This window comes from Mus caroli, unplaced genomic scaffold, assembly GCF_978045245.1.
Source record: "Mus caroli unplaced genomic scaffold, Mus_caroli_1 scaffold_6, whole genome shotgun sequence".
Lineage (NCBI taxonomy): Eukaryota > Metazoa > Chordata > Mammalia > Rodentia > Muridae > Mus > Mus caroli.
The window spans coordinates 68,469,337-68,481,929 of NW_028227261.1; the positions used below are offsets into that span (position 1 = coordinate 68,469,337).

General features: G+C 44.7%; 1 protein-coding gene across 9 annotated transcripts in view; it reads left to right on the forward strand.

Moving 5' to 3' along the window:
* The window catches only part of Slc24a2 (solute carrier family 24 member 2), a 245,733-nt gene that overhangs the window by 147,431 nt on the left and 85,709 nt on the right, over nucleotides 1–12,593 (forward strand). The gene's annotated exons all lie outside the window — the stretch shown is intronic.

The following is a 12,593-nucleotide window of genomic DNA, read 5'->3' on the forward strand; positions in this document are numbered from 1 at the left end:
TTTGTGTGAAGATAAGTTGTATACCTTAAAAAAAATTAGAGTAAAGAACTCTATTCCAGGGAAGGGCTGTGAATGGTGTGGAAAATGGTATTCTCTGAATATCAGTGAAATGGTACTAATTTTTGGCAGTTGGGTGGGGAGAGCATCCATCCAAAGAGCCCATCATAACTTCTTGGGACCAGTAATTGGAGACCCAAAAGGCCTGGTTCACCTCCCAGAGTGATTGTAAGAACCACTGCAAAAAATCCAATATTATGCCATTTTAATTTTACTGAGTCACAAAGCCAAATATACTTTGTGTCTTCAATTGCATAGGTATCCTAAAAATTATGTTTGTAGTAAATAGATATCTGGCATAGCTAAATAAATAACTGGAGTTCTGCTATAAGCAAAGATTTCAGATATAACTAAGTCTATCCTTCCATGCCTGGGTATTATTGTCTTACCTACTGAAGCTAACAGGGACTGTGGGAAGAGTAGACTAAGTGGCCACATCTCAGGGAACAGACACAGGAGATCTGATTATCAGTCATATTGCATATATCAGAGTTCTCACCAAAAACCAACCTTTGATAAGGTTTTTTCAAGCTAAGGCACTTAGCTTGAAAACTAAGAGAGACTTCACATGGTATAAATGACAGCTGGGGACCCAAAGACCGGCTCCTCTGGCCCTTACTGCTCCACTGGACACAAGCCTCTCACTCAGAATAATAGGTGGGGACTATAGGTCACATCTCCCGTTAGAACACAGGACATTTCCACTACAAAGCACTTGTACTACCCCCTAGATCACTGAGACACCATGTTGCTCCTTAAGAAATCATGCTGGCACACTGAATGCCTGTGGAATTTGGAAAGAGACCCAGAAGACTGCAGCTTATATATCTCACTAACTTGTTTCCCTGGTAGCCTCCTCTACAGCCGGCCTCAGAGACTACGTGTCCTCTGCAGCATCCATTTTGGACCGTTGGTTGGACCATGCTGTCATGTGGCTTACTGGGTGTTGCAGCCAGAGGACAGGCTGCTCTATCTCTGGTGGCCTAAGTTCTGGACTTGGAAAAGCATGTCCCCTCCTGCTTTTTCCACCAGCTCTACTAGATAGTTGTGAGCCAGGAAATAGGGCTCTCTAGAGTATCTTACTTATTAGAAGATATTGTGACTTCTTCACGGGCCTATCAGGCCTGTGATCCAGAAGGCATCATATGCTTTCCAGCACAAATCATGTTTTGTGAAAGTGACTACTCAGGTTTGTTATGTATGTTAGTCTCAATAAAGAAATTGCACAGGTTTGAGAAAGAGAGAGAGAGAGAGAGAGAGAGAGAGAGAGAGAGAAAGGAAGAAAGAAAGAGAGAGAGAGAAAGGAAGAAAGGAGAGAAAGAGAGAAAGAAACCATGCTGGTTCTAACTGTAGGTGATGTCCGTGCTAACAGCTGAGATACCTGTTCACCCAGTGGTCCAGTTAATAAGGCCAACAGCCTCCTTTTATTTCCAGGAAAAAAATGAAGGAATCATTTTTGTTGGCTCCCACCTCCTGCCACTCTGCAGCTATGTGACTTTGGGCAAGTTAGGGTCTCTCTCTAGAGCCTGCCTTCTTCATCTGTTGTAACACTTTTCTCTATTGGACACTTCAAAGTTGACAAAGTGTTCTCACCCCTGTGAACTTATGTTCCGACGCATATTCTCCCTCCATGGAGTATTGTACCACCAACAGATCCTAACTGTTCTTGCTGCCTACCCTTAACCATCATGTTCTGGGAGCCATCTTCCTTCCACTGCAGCTTTGGAGCTGGTCCGCTCGCATAGCCTCCACCTGTTTCCCACACAGTAGTTCAGATCATCTTTAAAAGTCAACCAGGCTATAGAAGCCCCTGCTTAGCAACCTGTAGTGGCTTACCAGGGTCCTTAGGAAAACTATGAAAACCTTATCTCCCTTGGATCCGCTTCTCATTTCAAACTAGACAGCTGCTCTCAACAGTCTCACCGTCTTTACTGTTGCGATCACCAGAACTTTCTTTCTTCCCCTCCATCCCTCTCCTACCTCCCCCTGCTCCCTGCCCTTCCACTCTTCAGCCCTCTGACCAACCAGCACAATCCAGAAGCTCCAACCCTCATCTGTACAGATCCCTTTCTGCACTCTTTATGGTACCCATTATAATCTCCGTGGTTGTTCCCTAATGCCCGGGTTCTTGAGAGCATGCATGCTCTGTCATTAAACAGCTGTCCCCAAAGCCCAGCAGTGCAACCAGCATGTCATTGCTACTAAGACTCAGGCAGGCCAAGCAACTTGGCCCAAACCATCCACAGTTCTAAAGCCCCCAAAAGCCATTCGGACATGAGACCGTCAATGAATTACTTTGGGACACTATCTCCTCCCCCTTGTTGTCCTGGAGAATCAACCAAGAAAAGAATAGTTGTTTCTGTCATGGCTCTGTCCCAGGCAGCTGACGAGGGATTTGATTGACATGGCAATATTATGTGGTAAAGAGGAAAGGCTCCAGGCCTGGATGTTCTGACACAGATCTCACTTCTGCATATACTAGCTATGCGACCTTGAGCAACTTACCTACCTCTCTCTACCTCAGTTTCCTCATCTATGACGTCTAAAGTTTGTGTGTGTGTGTGTGAGAGAGAGAGAGAGAGAGAGAGATGCAGAGACGGAGGTGGAAAGACACAGAGAGACACAGAGAGTCTATGTGTATGTAAATAAATGTGAATGAGTGTGTGCATATATTTGTGTGTGTGTGTGTGTGTGTGTGTGAGAGAGAGAGAGAGAGAGAGATGCAGAGACGGAGGTGGAAAGACACAGAGAGACACAGAGAGAGTCTATATGTGTATGTAAATAAATGTGAATAAGAATGAGTGTGTGCATATATTTGTGTGTGTGTGTGTGTGTGTGTGTGTGTGTGTGTGTATCCACACGTCTGAGCAGTCTAAATATCTCTCTAGTTGAAGGATTCCGTTTCTGAAAGGGCTTGTTTTTGTTTTTCTGCTTAGAGGGGAGGTTGTGTTTTCTTTCTGTGTGATAAGAGAAAGTGAGTCTGGGTTGTCTCGGAGTTGGGCCATCAGTGATTTTCCAAAACACCTGGCCCTTGTGGAGCTAAGCTGCAATTAAGCTGTTTGTTCCTGCTGCTGCTGTAGTGAGAGGCGCCTTCTGAATCTGGGCACTGGCTTTCAAGGTGAAACCTCTCCCTGAAAGACAAGGGCTCCCTGAGCATGAATTTGAGAGACTCTCAGGACCATAATCAGTTCTGTACTGAGTGATTGGGAAATACAGAAAGCACTTTGATGCTTTGAAAATGCTGCATAGCACACAGACAAGAAAAGCACACACACACACACACACACACACACACACACACGTAAAATAAAATGAAATAAAAGAAAATAAAAGATTCACAATCACTTTTCATTTCAGCCAAAATCTTAACCCACTGCTCTCTCAGAAATAGTCACCTCTCTTGGTTTAAGTCTTATCCCTTGAATTCACATGTCCTGTGATAAGATACAACTTTTGAAGACTATAGAACATTCTGGTTCAATCTCCAGGCTGACCCCATGAGTGTGGCAACATATGTAGAAAGTTCTCTGATGCTCCTGGCAGTTGCCTGGCTGAGTGCGTGGGAACCACTGGCATGCAGCCAGTGTTCACAAAGGAAAGTATTCCATGTCACTGAAAACATTTAGAGCAGATGGCCTGTAGGACCATATTTTCCTGAGTCCCATCTGTGCCACACAGGTGAGTTGACTGGTCCCTACCTAGCTAACACCCTTGACAGGCATCTGGTTTGGCCTCTGGGCCTGCATCCCACAATCTAACTGGGTGTGTATCCACCTTCCATCGATGTATCACAAAGCACCCAAGACCTAGAGCTTGACTTTATGGTAAGAATTAAGCTGGGAATCGGCTGGGTGATTCTTTGCTTCATACCATGTCAATGGGGTTTATTGGGTGATACCTACCTGGCCAGCCAATAGGTTGGAAGGTCCAAGAGGGTTTTCCTTACACATAATCTTTTGAAGGAAGTCTAGGTTCACCTAGATCTCTGACTCTCCATGTTGTCTCTGGGTCCTTACAAATAGCCAGATATCCTACTTGATGCCTGAGGGTTCCAAGAGGGTTCCAAGACCTAGAAGACCCAAGGTGGGAAGTCCCAGAGGCTCACTTATACTACATCCTCAGTCAAACTTCACAAAAGCTGGGCAAAGCTCCACTTCTCAGGAGAGCAGTACCAGAAAGCCTGAATCCACCTACCATTCTAGCCTAGGCTGTTTTGTTTCCGTGTTCATGGTTGTTTGGTATGCCGGAAGCAATCCACACTGTGTGAAGGGACAGGCCATAGTCAGTCTTCCAAACAAAGCTGACCTTGTCTTTTTAGGAACACAAAACCGTAAGCATGCATTGTTCATGAATATAAGCTTTCAGATCACCCTAAAGCAGGAAGGAGGGCAGGTGTCTTTTAATGAGCAAATCATTAGGATTCCTCAAGTGGAGTTTGCCGTGCTTCATTAGAGCCAGAACAGGGCTAAGTGAGCCCCCTCTATGTCTGAAGGAGCCAGGAGCAAACGCTTTGCCTCTCAACAAAAGCAGGCCGTGCTGGGCAAGGACACATGGAGTGTGTCAGGAAGATGGCCTTGGTGTTTACCACTTGTTCTTGCTATTGCCATTGTTGCTTAGGAAGATTTAAAGTGCCTGCTTTTCCAGGGAGGAGAAAAACTCTCTTCTCCTCTGGTTTTCAGACAATATAAAAGTATACAGACAATAAAGATGCTCAGGAATGACCTTTTGTAGAAAAGAAGAGCTTTGGGAAAAGGGTGCCATTTTCTTCCTGCCAGCCTTGCAAGATCTGCTGGTCCTGTGGTTCGTTAGTTGTGTCTCGTGGAAGTGAGAACTACACAGTACATACAAGAAATTACACAGTTTGTTGTGAACCAATCCTGTAAACTTCTCCCGAGGCCCAGACTCATTTCTCTAGGCAGGAACAACTCTCTTTGTCCCCAAAAGGAAAGGGGTACTACAGTGTTTTCAATTGATCCGTCAAAGACACCACAGGAACAATGGCTGGTAAAGCTTCCATTCATGCTGGAATGAAAAGTTAAAACAGAGTGGCTTTGAAGATCATGATGATGGCACACATTTCAAATGTAAAATATCAGCATTAAATGCATGACAAAATTTTTAAAATTACTCCGTAGGCCAAGAAGGCAACAAAGTTATTTTAAAGTACTAATAAAGAGTTCTGACTATATGGAGGTTATTTTGCTGAAGAAAAATGCAATATAATTTTAAGAGAGGACACTTTTTGAATACTTGTCTATTACGTCCTACTGACACCATCCACTCCATTTTGGATGGAACATTGGATGTTTCCCCAAGGCCAAGAGCATTATACTGGCCAGGCCAGGTCATATCAATCTATACCCATACTGAGAAGTTTCCAGCATCCTTCCACGGGAACTGATGTACTGTCTAAGCAGGAGTACCAAACATATGAGGTCATAGACACTTCTCCAGGGGCTGTAGGTTGCTTCCTGATCTTTATGAAAAACCGTGGGCGTTGAATCGTCAGAGGATAATTCTAGCACAAGATTTCATAGCAAAGTCCACTGACTCAAGCCCCAGACCCTGTGGGTTCCATACCTAGTTCTGTCCTTTTCCAGCTGTGTGAGTCTTCATCTATAAAATCAGAACAATACTACCTATCTCACTGTCTTCCCTGGGTTGCTTTACAAATATATATTGTGATAGGGTTTTAGCAGTGGTGGTGGCAGGGGGTGTTTGTTTTGTTTTTGCTTTTGTTTGTTTGTTTTGTTTTTTGTCAACACCACTAGGGTCAAATGTCAGGTGCAAACCTCAGTTGACAAAATTTTCTTAAGAACTGATGTGGGAGGGCCTAGCCCACTATGGGTAGTGCTACTCCCGGACTTGTGGTCCTGAGTTGTCTAAGAAACCAGGCTGAACAAGACATGGGAAGCAAGCCAGTAAGCAGCATCCTTCCATGATCTCTGCTTCAGTTTCTGCGTCCAGGTTCCTGTCAGGATGTGTGAGCCAAATAGACCCTTTCCTTCCCAAGTTGCTTCTGGTCGCAGTCTCATTACAGCAACAGAAAAGTAATTACGCCATGACCCACCTCTGTTCAAAGCCCTCTCACTAATAATGCCTCTGCAGACTCCACTGTGACTGGAGATCTGCCTCTCTCCCTGGCCCCCTTGCCTTCTCTCTTCCTGTCTTCACTACTGTTCCTGTTCTCTGCTTCCTTTCTGTCTCCCTTCATCTTCCTTTGTCTCTGCCTGTCCCTCTCTCCCCCCTTCATTTCTTGTTAGACTTCTCTGACGACCCAGAAGCTCCAAGCAAGCCTCTGTCTCAGGGCCCTTGCATACACGCCCACTTGACCCGGACATCCACATATCTCCTGTTCTCTCTTCCACGGAGTCAGCTCCCAGAGGCTACCTGATCAGAGAGGTCTTGATTTCCCTCAGCTCTGTAGTTCTCCATAACAATTACCACACGTGTTTCTTGTTTCCCACCCATATCTCCCTGAAATGGCCAATAGGACAGGATTGAGGCCATGTTCTACCCTGAGTGCCTGGCTCAAGCAGAACCCAAGATATCTGTGTTGGCTGAATAGAATGAATACTGACTTTTATGGGGTTTTTTTTCTGCTGAACAACTGTGTGTTTAGCTGTGCTCTGGTGAAGGGCTCTTTTGTTGTGATCAACAAAGTCCTATTCAGTTGTTGTTCATCTTTCAGTAGAAACAACCTTCTGTGCTTTGGTTCCTGTTATAGCCACAGCCTTCAGCATTAGCACCTACCTGGAGCAGCCACAGCCTTCAGCATGGCTCCTTTCTGGAGCAGGCACTTTGGTCTGCCCTTGCTGGGTGGTGAGATCAACCCTCCCCACAACTGTGGCTACCAGGAGAAACAGCCTTCTGCTTCTCACTTCCTCGGGTGTCCCAGACCCCTTCCAAATACTTTGTTCTTTCCATTTCTTCCCCTCGATATCGGCCCTCTCATTTATTGCACTCCATGGCCCTGGTTTTACATATCAAAACAATTACCACCCCTGCAAGAGTCTAAGAAGCCGGGTGTCTGACCCCGTCACTCATAGTGCACACACACACACACACACACACACGATAGACAGACACACACAGAGACACACACACACATCCCTGTAAAATAGCACCTGGAGTATGTGTTGGGACTAAGGTGCTCTCCAGGCACAAAAGCTGAGCCTGTTACATTGTTCTGAACCATTTTCTAAGACCAGTGCTTTCTCCATCCTGTGGAGATTAAAAATTAAATTAAAATCTTGCATTTTCTCTTCATTCTTCACCGTTTTATTAGTAGTAGCAATGTGTATGAAGTGCGTACAGTAAACACCTCCCAGCACAGAAGTGAAATCGTGGTTGCCTGGTGAACCTGTCATCAATGGAAAGGTTGTTTGCTGACAAGCCTGAGAAGTCTTAGGACAGCAGGAGGTCCCACTGGAGTTCCAACATGGACTTCCTGAGGCTGCTTTTCACGACAAAGCCTTCAGAATGCTGTAATGAGGTGTCTTCAGCTGACTCCGCCTTTCCCATAGGATGCGTTCTTTGTTTGCAGTTAGACAGATTTCCCCGGTGTGAGTTATCTTCCAGCCAGCAGCCTGCTCACCTGCCTGCAGATTGGCCACACCGAGCCTTTCAAAGGGACCTTTGTGCCCTCATTTCTTTCCCTTTCTGCTGGCTTGATAGTAGTAGCCTGATGGTTTCGGGAACAGGTGGTAAGCAGGTGACATCAGTGTCCTAAATCCCAGAATGTCATGATCACAAGTGATAAGCGAACATAAACATATATATATATACATATATATATATGTATATATATACACATATACATATACACACACATATTACAATCTTCCATATAGTATAGATCATGGATTTTTCTTTTCTTTTTCTTTTTCTTTTCTTTTCCATTTTTTTAACAACAGAGTTCTTTTGTTCAAAGAAATTCCCACACGGAAGAGTAAGCCTTTACATGGTGATAATTCCTGAGCACTTATGTCAGCTTTTCTCAGTGTGCCTAATTCAGTAGCCTCCCTACTGTACAGCAGGAAGACTGAAAGAGCAGACACAACAAAGACATGGCAAAGTACAAAGAATACACAAAATCAAGATTTCAAATTTTTGTGGCAAAAGTAATTAACATTATTAGTCTTCCTGAAGAATGGGGGGGGAAAAAACAAGCCAATGTGTTAGGAAGATGTGTATTCTTTCCAAATCAAATCTCAAAAAGATATTGCATGGGACTGCCTAATTTGATTTGTAAATTTATGTAAACTAAGTAAGAAGAGCAAAAGATTATTTTTGGCAACAAAGGGGTGCTAAGGGGGGGGGGGGGTGGCGGGGAAGACCAGAGAAGAAGAAGAAGAAGAAGAAGAAGAAGAAGAAGAAGAAGAAGAAGAAGAAGAAGAAGAAGAAGAAGAAGAAGAAGAAGAAGAAAGAATCATTCTCAAAGCATCTCTGTTAAATGCCCCAGTTGAAGTCTGAGGAGGGAGAACAGACTTGATGAAGGCAGAGAAGGTGCCCCGTGGGTGGCCCTTGAGGGACTTCTGAAGCCTGCATGAAGACTGCTGCCCTAGAATCTATGACCTGCTCTTGGTGAAGCACCAGGGAAAGCTGCCTTCCCAGATTAAAGAAAAAAGGGCCCTTCTGCCTGCTCTTGTGTGGAGGTTTCATTAAGTGTCCTTGTGCACTGTACCACAAGCCTGGGGACTGCCATAGCACAAGCCTCTGACATAAATGAGTGTAGCTAGCCACATCCCAAGGAATCTATATTGGTGTCTGAAGCCTGAAGAAGGGCCATCAGAGAGCATTTCTGGAGACCACGGGCTGTGAGAGCAGATTGTAGAAGTGGAGGGACTGTGAGCGTCTGAGGAGCTGGTTGGTTCAAGGAGACTCAAAATATGGACTGCAGGCTCCACAGAAGCTAGAGCTCCTTTGAGAAGTGGTATATTGGTTGTCCCTCATTGCCCACTAGACTACAAGTCTGATAGCTGCTCCCATCAAAGGATGTGTGTATGTACCTGTGTTTGTCTGTATGTGTGCCTGTGTGTGTATGTGTATGTGTCTTGTGTGCTTGTATATGTGTGCATGTGCAGGCATGCATATGTGTGTGCCTGTGTATGTGTATATGTGCCTTGTATGTCTCTCTCTGTGTGTATGCATGTGTGTGTGCCTTGTGTGTCTCTCTGTGAGTGTGCATGTGCATGTGTGTATATGTGTCTGTGTGTCTGTGTCTCTGTATGTGTGTGTATGTATGTGTATCATGTGTGTCTGTGTGTCTCTGTGTGCTTGTACATGTTTGTGTGTGTGTGTGTGTGTGTGTGTGTACCTATAGAAGTCAGAGGTTGATGGTGGCTGTCTTCTCTTGTAGTTCAACCTATTTTTGTGATAGGGCCTCACTGAGCCTGGAGCTCAGCCATTGTCTAGAGTGACTGGCCAGTGAGCCCCGTCATCTTTCCTTCTCTGCTCCTCTGCAAACACTGTGATTCAGGCATCAGCTGCTACTCCCAGCTTGTGTGGGTGCCAGAGATCTAAACTCGTTTATCAAGCTTGGGAGTGCTCACTTAACTGACTGATCCATTTCTTTGGCCTCAAGACTGAAATTTTTGAGTCCCTTTTTCTCCGTGGCCCACGGCTGACGGTCGGTCATCTGTAGGATTCTGTCAGCAATGGTGCTAAGAATGTAGAAGTGTTTTGCCGCTGAGGAAACACATTCAAAAACACTGTGAGTGCTAACAGCCACCCGAACCTGAAGTTTGGCTTCAGAGCTGAGACATTTGCACCCACACAGGACTCGTGTCCACAGTCACACACGCCCATCGTCACTGCACTGAGCCATCTGTCACTCTATCCCACTGCCTTCCAACTCTCTAACATATGTGAATGTCAGCGAGGAGCTGACACAAAGATTCAACCTCCCCTCTCCTACTTGGCTTTCTTGTTTCTTACCAGACCCTGGAGTCTGTTATTTATTCCTCCCAGCTTCTGTTTTTTTTTTCAAGGGAAGAGCTACAAAATGAGCTTCTACAAATTGTCATTTGATCCCCAAAGAAAGTCATTTCATGCCCGGTTCATTCAAACCATGGAGGTGTCCCTGAAAGCAGAAGCTTAACCTTTCTTTCTGTCTCAAGTTATACATCAGTTTAAATTAGCAAGAAAAATGTTTGCACACAGCCTCAGCCAGGGAAGTGAGTAGCAACAGGAGGGGAAAACTCCCTGGAAGAGAACACGCTGCCCATGGGCCTCAGTTCAATAAGAAGACAGCAGCGGAAACCGCCAAACCTCCAGGTAGAGGAGAGCAGCTATTAAGCAGGACAAATTGGTTAACCCCTCTTTTAGGGGATAATAAAGCTTATTTCTGTATTTTAACATCATAATGATTGGAATGCAATCACTCCTGTGTTGAACACATTATAAATAAATATCAATTAGGGCATAAGGGAATGTGGGTAGTCTTGCTAAAAATAAATGCTTTTGAGTGTGGACATAATTTCTCTCTCCCCTTATCCCCTCCTCAGCCAACAATTTATTTTTGCTGGCATTTGAGATTAAACGTAGCATGAAGGAGGCAGGCTATAAAGCACAGAGTTATACCTCATTTGCTTCCTTAGAACTTATTCTCCAATGGTCACTCTTTCATAAAGGAGGACTAAGAGTCCCAACAGATGAAAAGCAGTTTTCCAGTCAGTGCTTGGATACAGGGGCGGAGCAAAGGACAGAGGCAAACCTGGGGGTGAAAAAGTATTTTCAAAATGCAGATGTACATATGGCATACATGAACATAGTCTGTGCCATAGCCCGTTCAAGGGCTTCCTTCCAAAGGAAAGGCATTTGAGCCAAATGCCTGCCTTCAGTACTGAGATGGTCATTCCTCCTTATGCCATCCATCTGGGAAGGGCTCACCACCATCCTAAGGATGCTGCTCCTATTGAGACTATGAATCCTCAAGTGACTCTCAGGCTCCTGCCTCTCCTGACCTTACCTGATAAAGTCTACCACATCTGCCTTCTTCATGTCAACCACGTAAAATCATCCCTTCACCCACACCACATGGTCCCTTACCAGTTGTTCGTGCTCGAATAAGACTGTATTATATACTCATGCATGCACGTGTTTTGGGGGGGGGAAGGCAAAAAACATTGTTGATTATGTAAGGCTCTTCAGTCTCTATTAGATGTGAGTGGGGCAGGAGTTTGGGGAGTATACATCGACCCATTCATTTATAAAGAACTTTTCTTTCACAAGCTGGCATGCGAAGCAATCCCATTTAAAACATTTTCTTTGGGAACGCTCACTATATGTAAAGTTTCTGGGGAACTATTAGGCAGTGCTTGCCCCAGATTACTTGTGGACAGCCAGCTCAAATGCCATGGTTGAACATGACCTTTGCAGTATCTACACAGCTCCTTTCATTTGTCTTCTAGGGTGGCAGTTCTCATGCCCAAACAACTAATAATGGAAGGAACTTTGCTTTAGCTTAAAAGCCTTCAGGACAAAACACTCGTCATTAGTGGGAGTTAATGTCATGCCTGAAAACTATATAATAAGAAAATTCTCCCTCATGAGAGAGAGATTTGGCAGGATCCAGCAGACATGGAGGCAGGAGCAGGAAGCTGAGAGATCAAATCTTCCAATGGAGAAGAAAGCAGAGAGCCAATTGGAGATGGAGTAAGCATATAAACACTCAAGGCCCACCCCGGTGATGTGCTTCCTCCAGCAATACTCCACTTCCAGGAGTTAATGGGTCCTGGAAGGATGGCTCAGGAATGAGAACACTGGCTGCTCTTGCAGAAGATCTGGGTTCATTTCCAGCATCTGTACCTCCAGTTCCAGGGGATCTGATGCCCTCCTCTGACTTCTGTGGGCTTTGCACACATATGGCTCACATACATGCATGCAGGCAAAACACTCACATAAATAATTTAAACAAAAAAGAAGAAGAAAAGACACTACCCTCCAAGGTTTCCACAACATCCCCAAATCGTGGCACCAGCAGAGGAGCAAGTGTTCAGATAGGGACATTCTCACTCAAACCTCCAAGGCCAGCTTCTCCCGAGGTTGAATACCAGCCAGAACAGCTCAGTAAGAGCTTAGATGGAAATTGCAAGTTGGAAGAGTTCTGAGGGTATAGCTTGCTAAATTGTAGGATACTGAAGAAGCATGCTTGAAGCTCTGGGTTCAGTCTCAAATACTACAAAATAAACCCTTGACTTCTCCTTTTCTGTATTTTCCCCTGTAAGGGAGCCTGTTTAGCCCTGGATGACAGCATGGCTGAGTTTCTACCACTGACCCTCTAGTGAACAGAAGTTATCCAGGAGTTGCAAAGCTAGGGTTTCTGTGTCTACAAACTTCTGTCTTTTATATAGTGAGGAAGTTGTGAGGCATAGTATTTCATGTGTTTTCTTTGAGAGGTCTGAATGTTGCCTGGAGTTCATAGCTTTAGTATGGTCAGCAGACATCAAAAAAACAAAAGAACAAAAAAAAAAAAAAAACAAAAACAAAAACAAAAACAAAACCCTCCCTTTCCAACATAGTGGATGAAAACC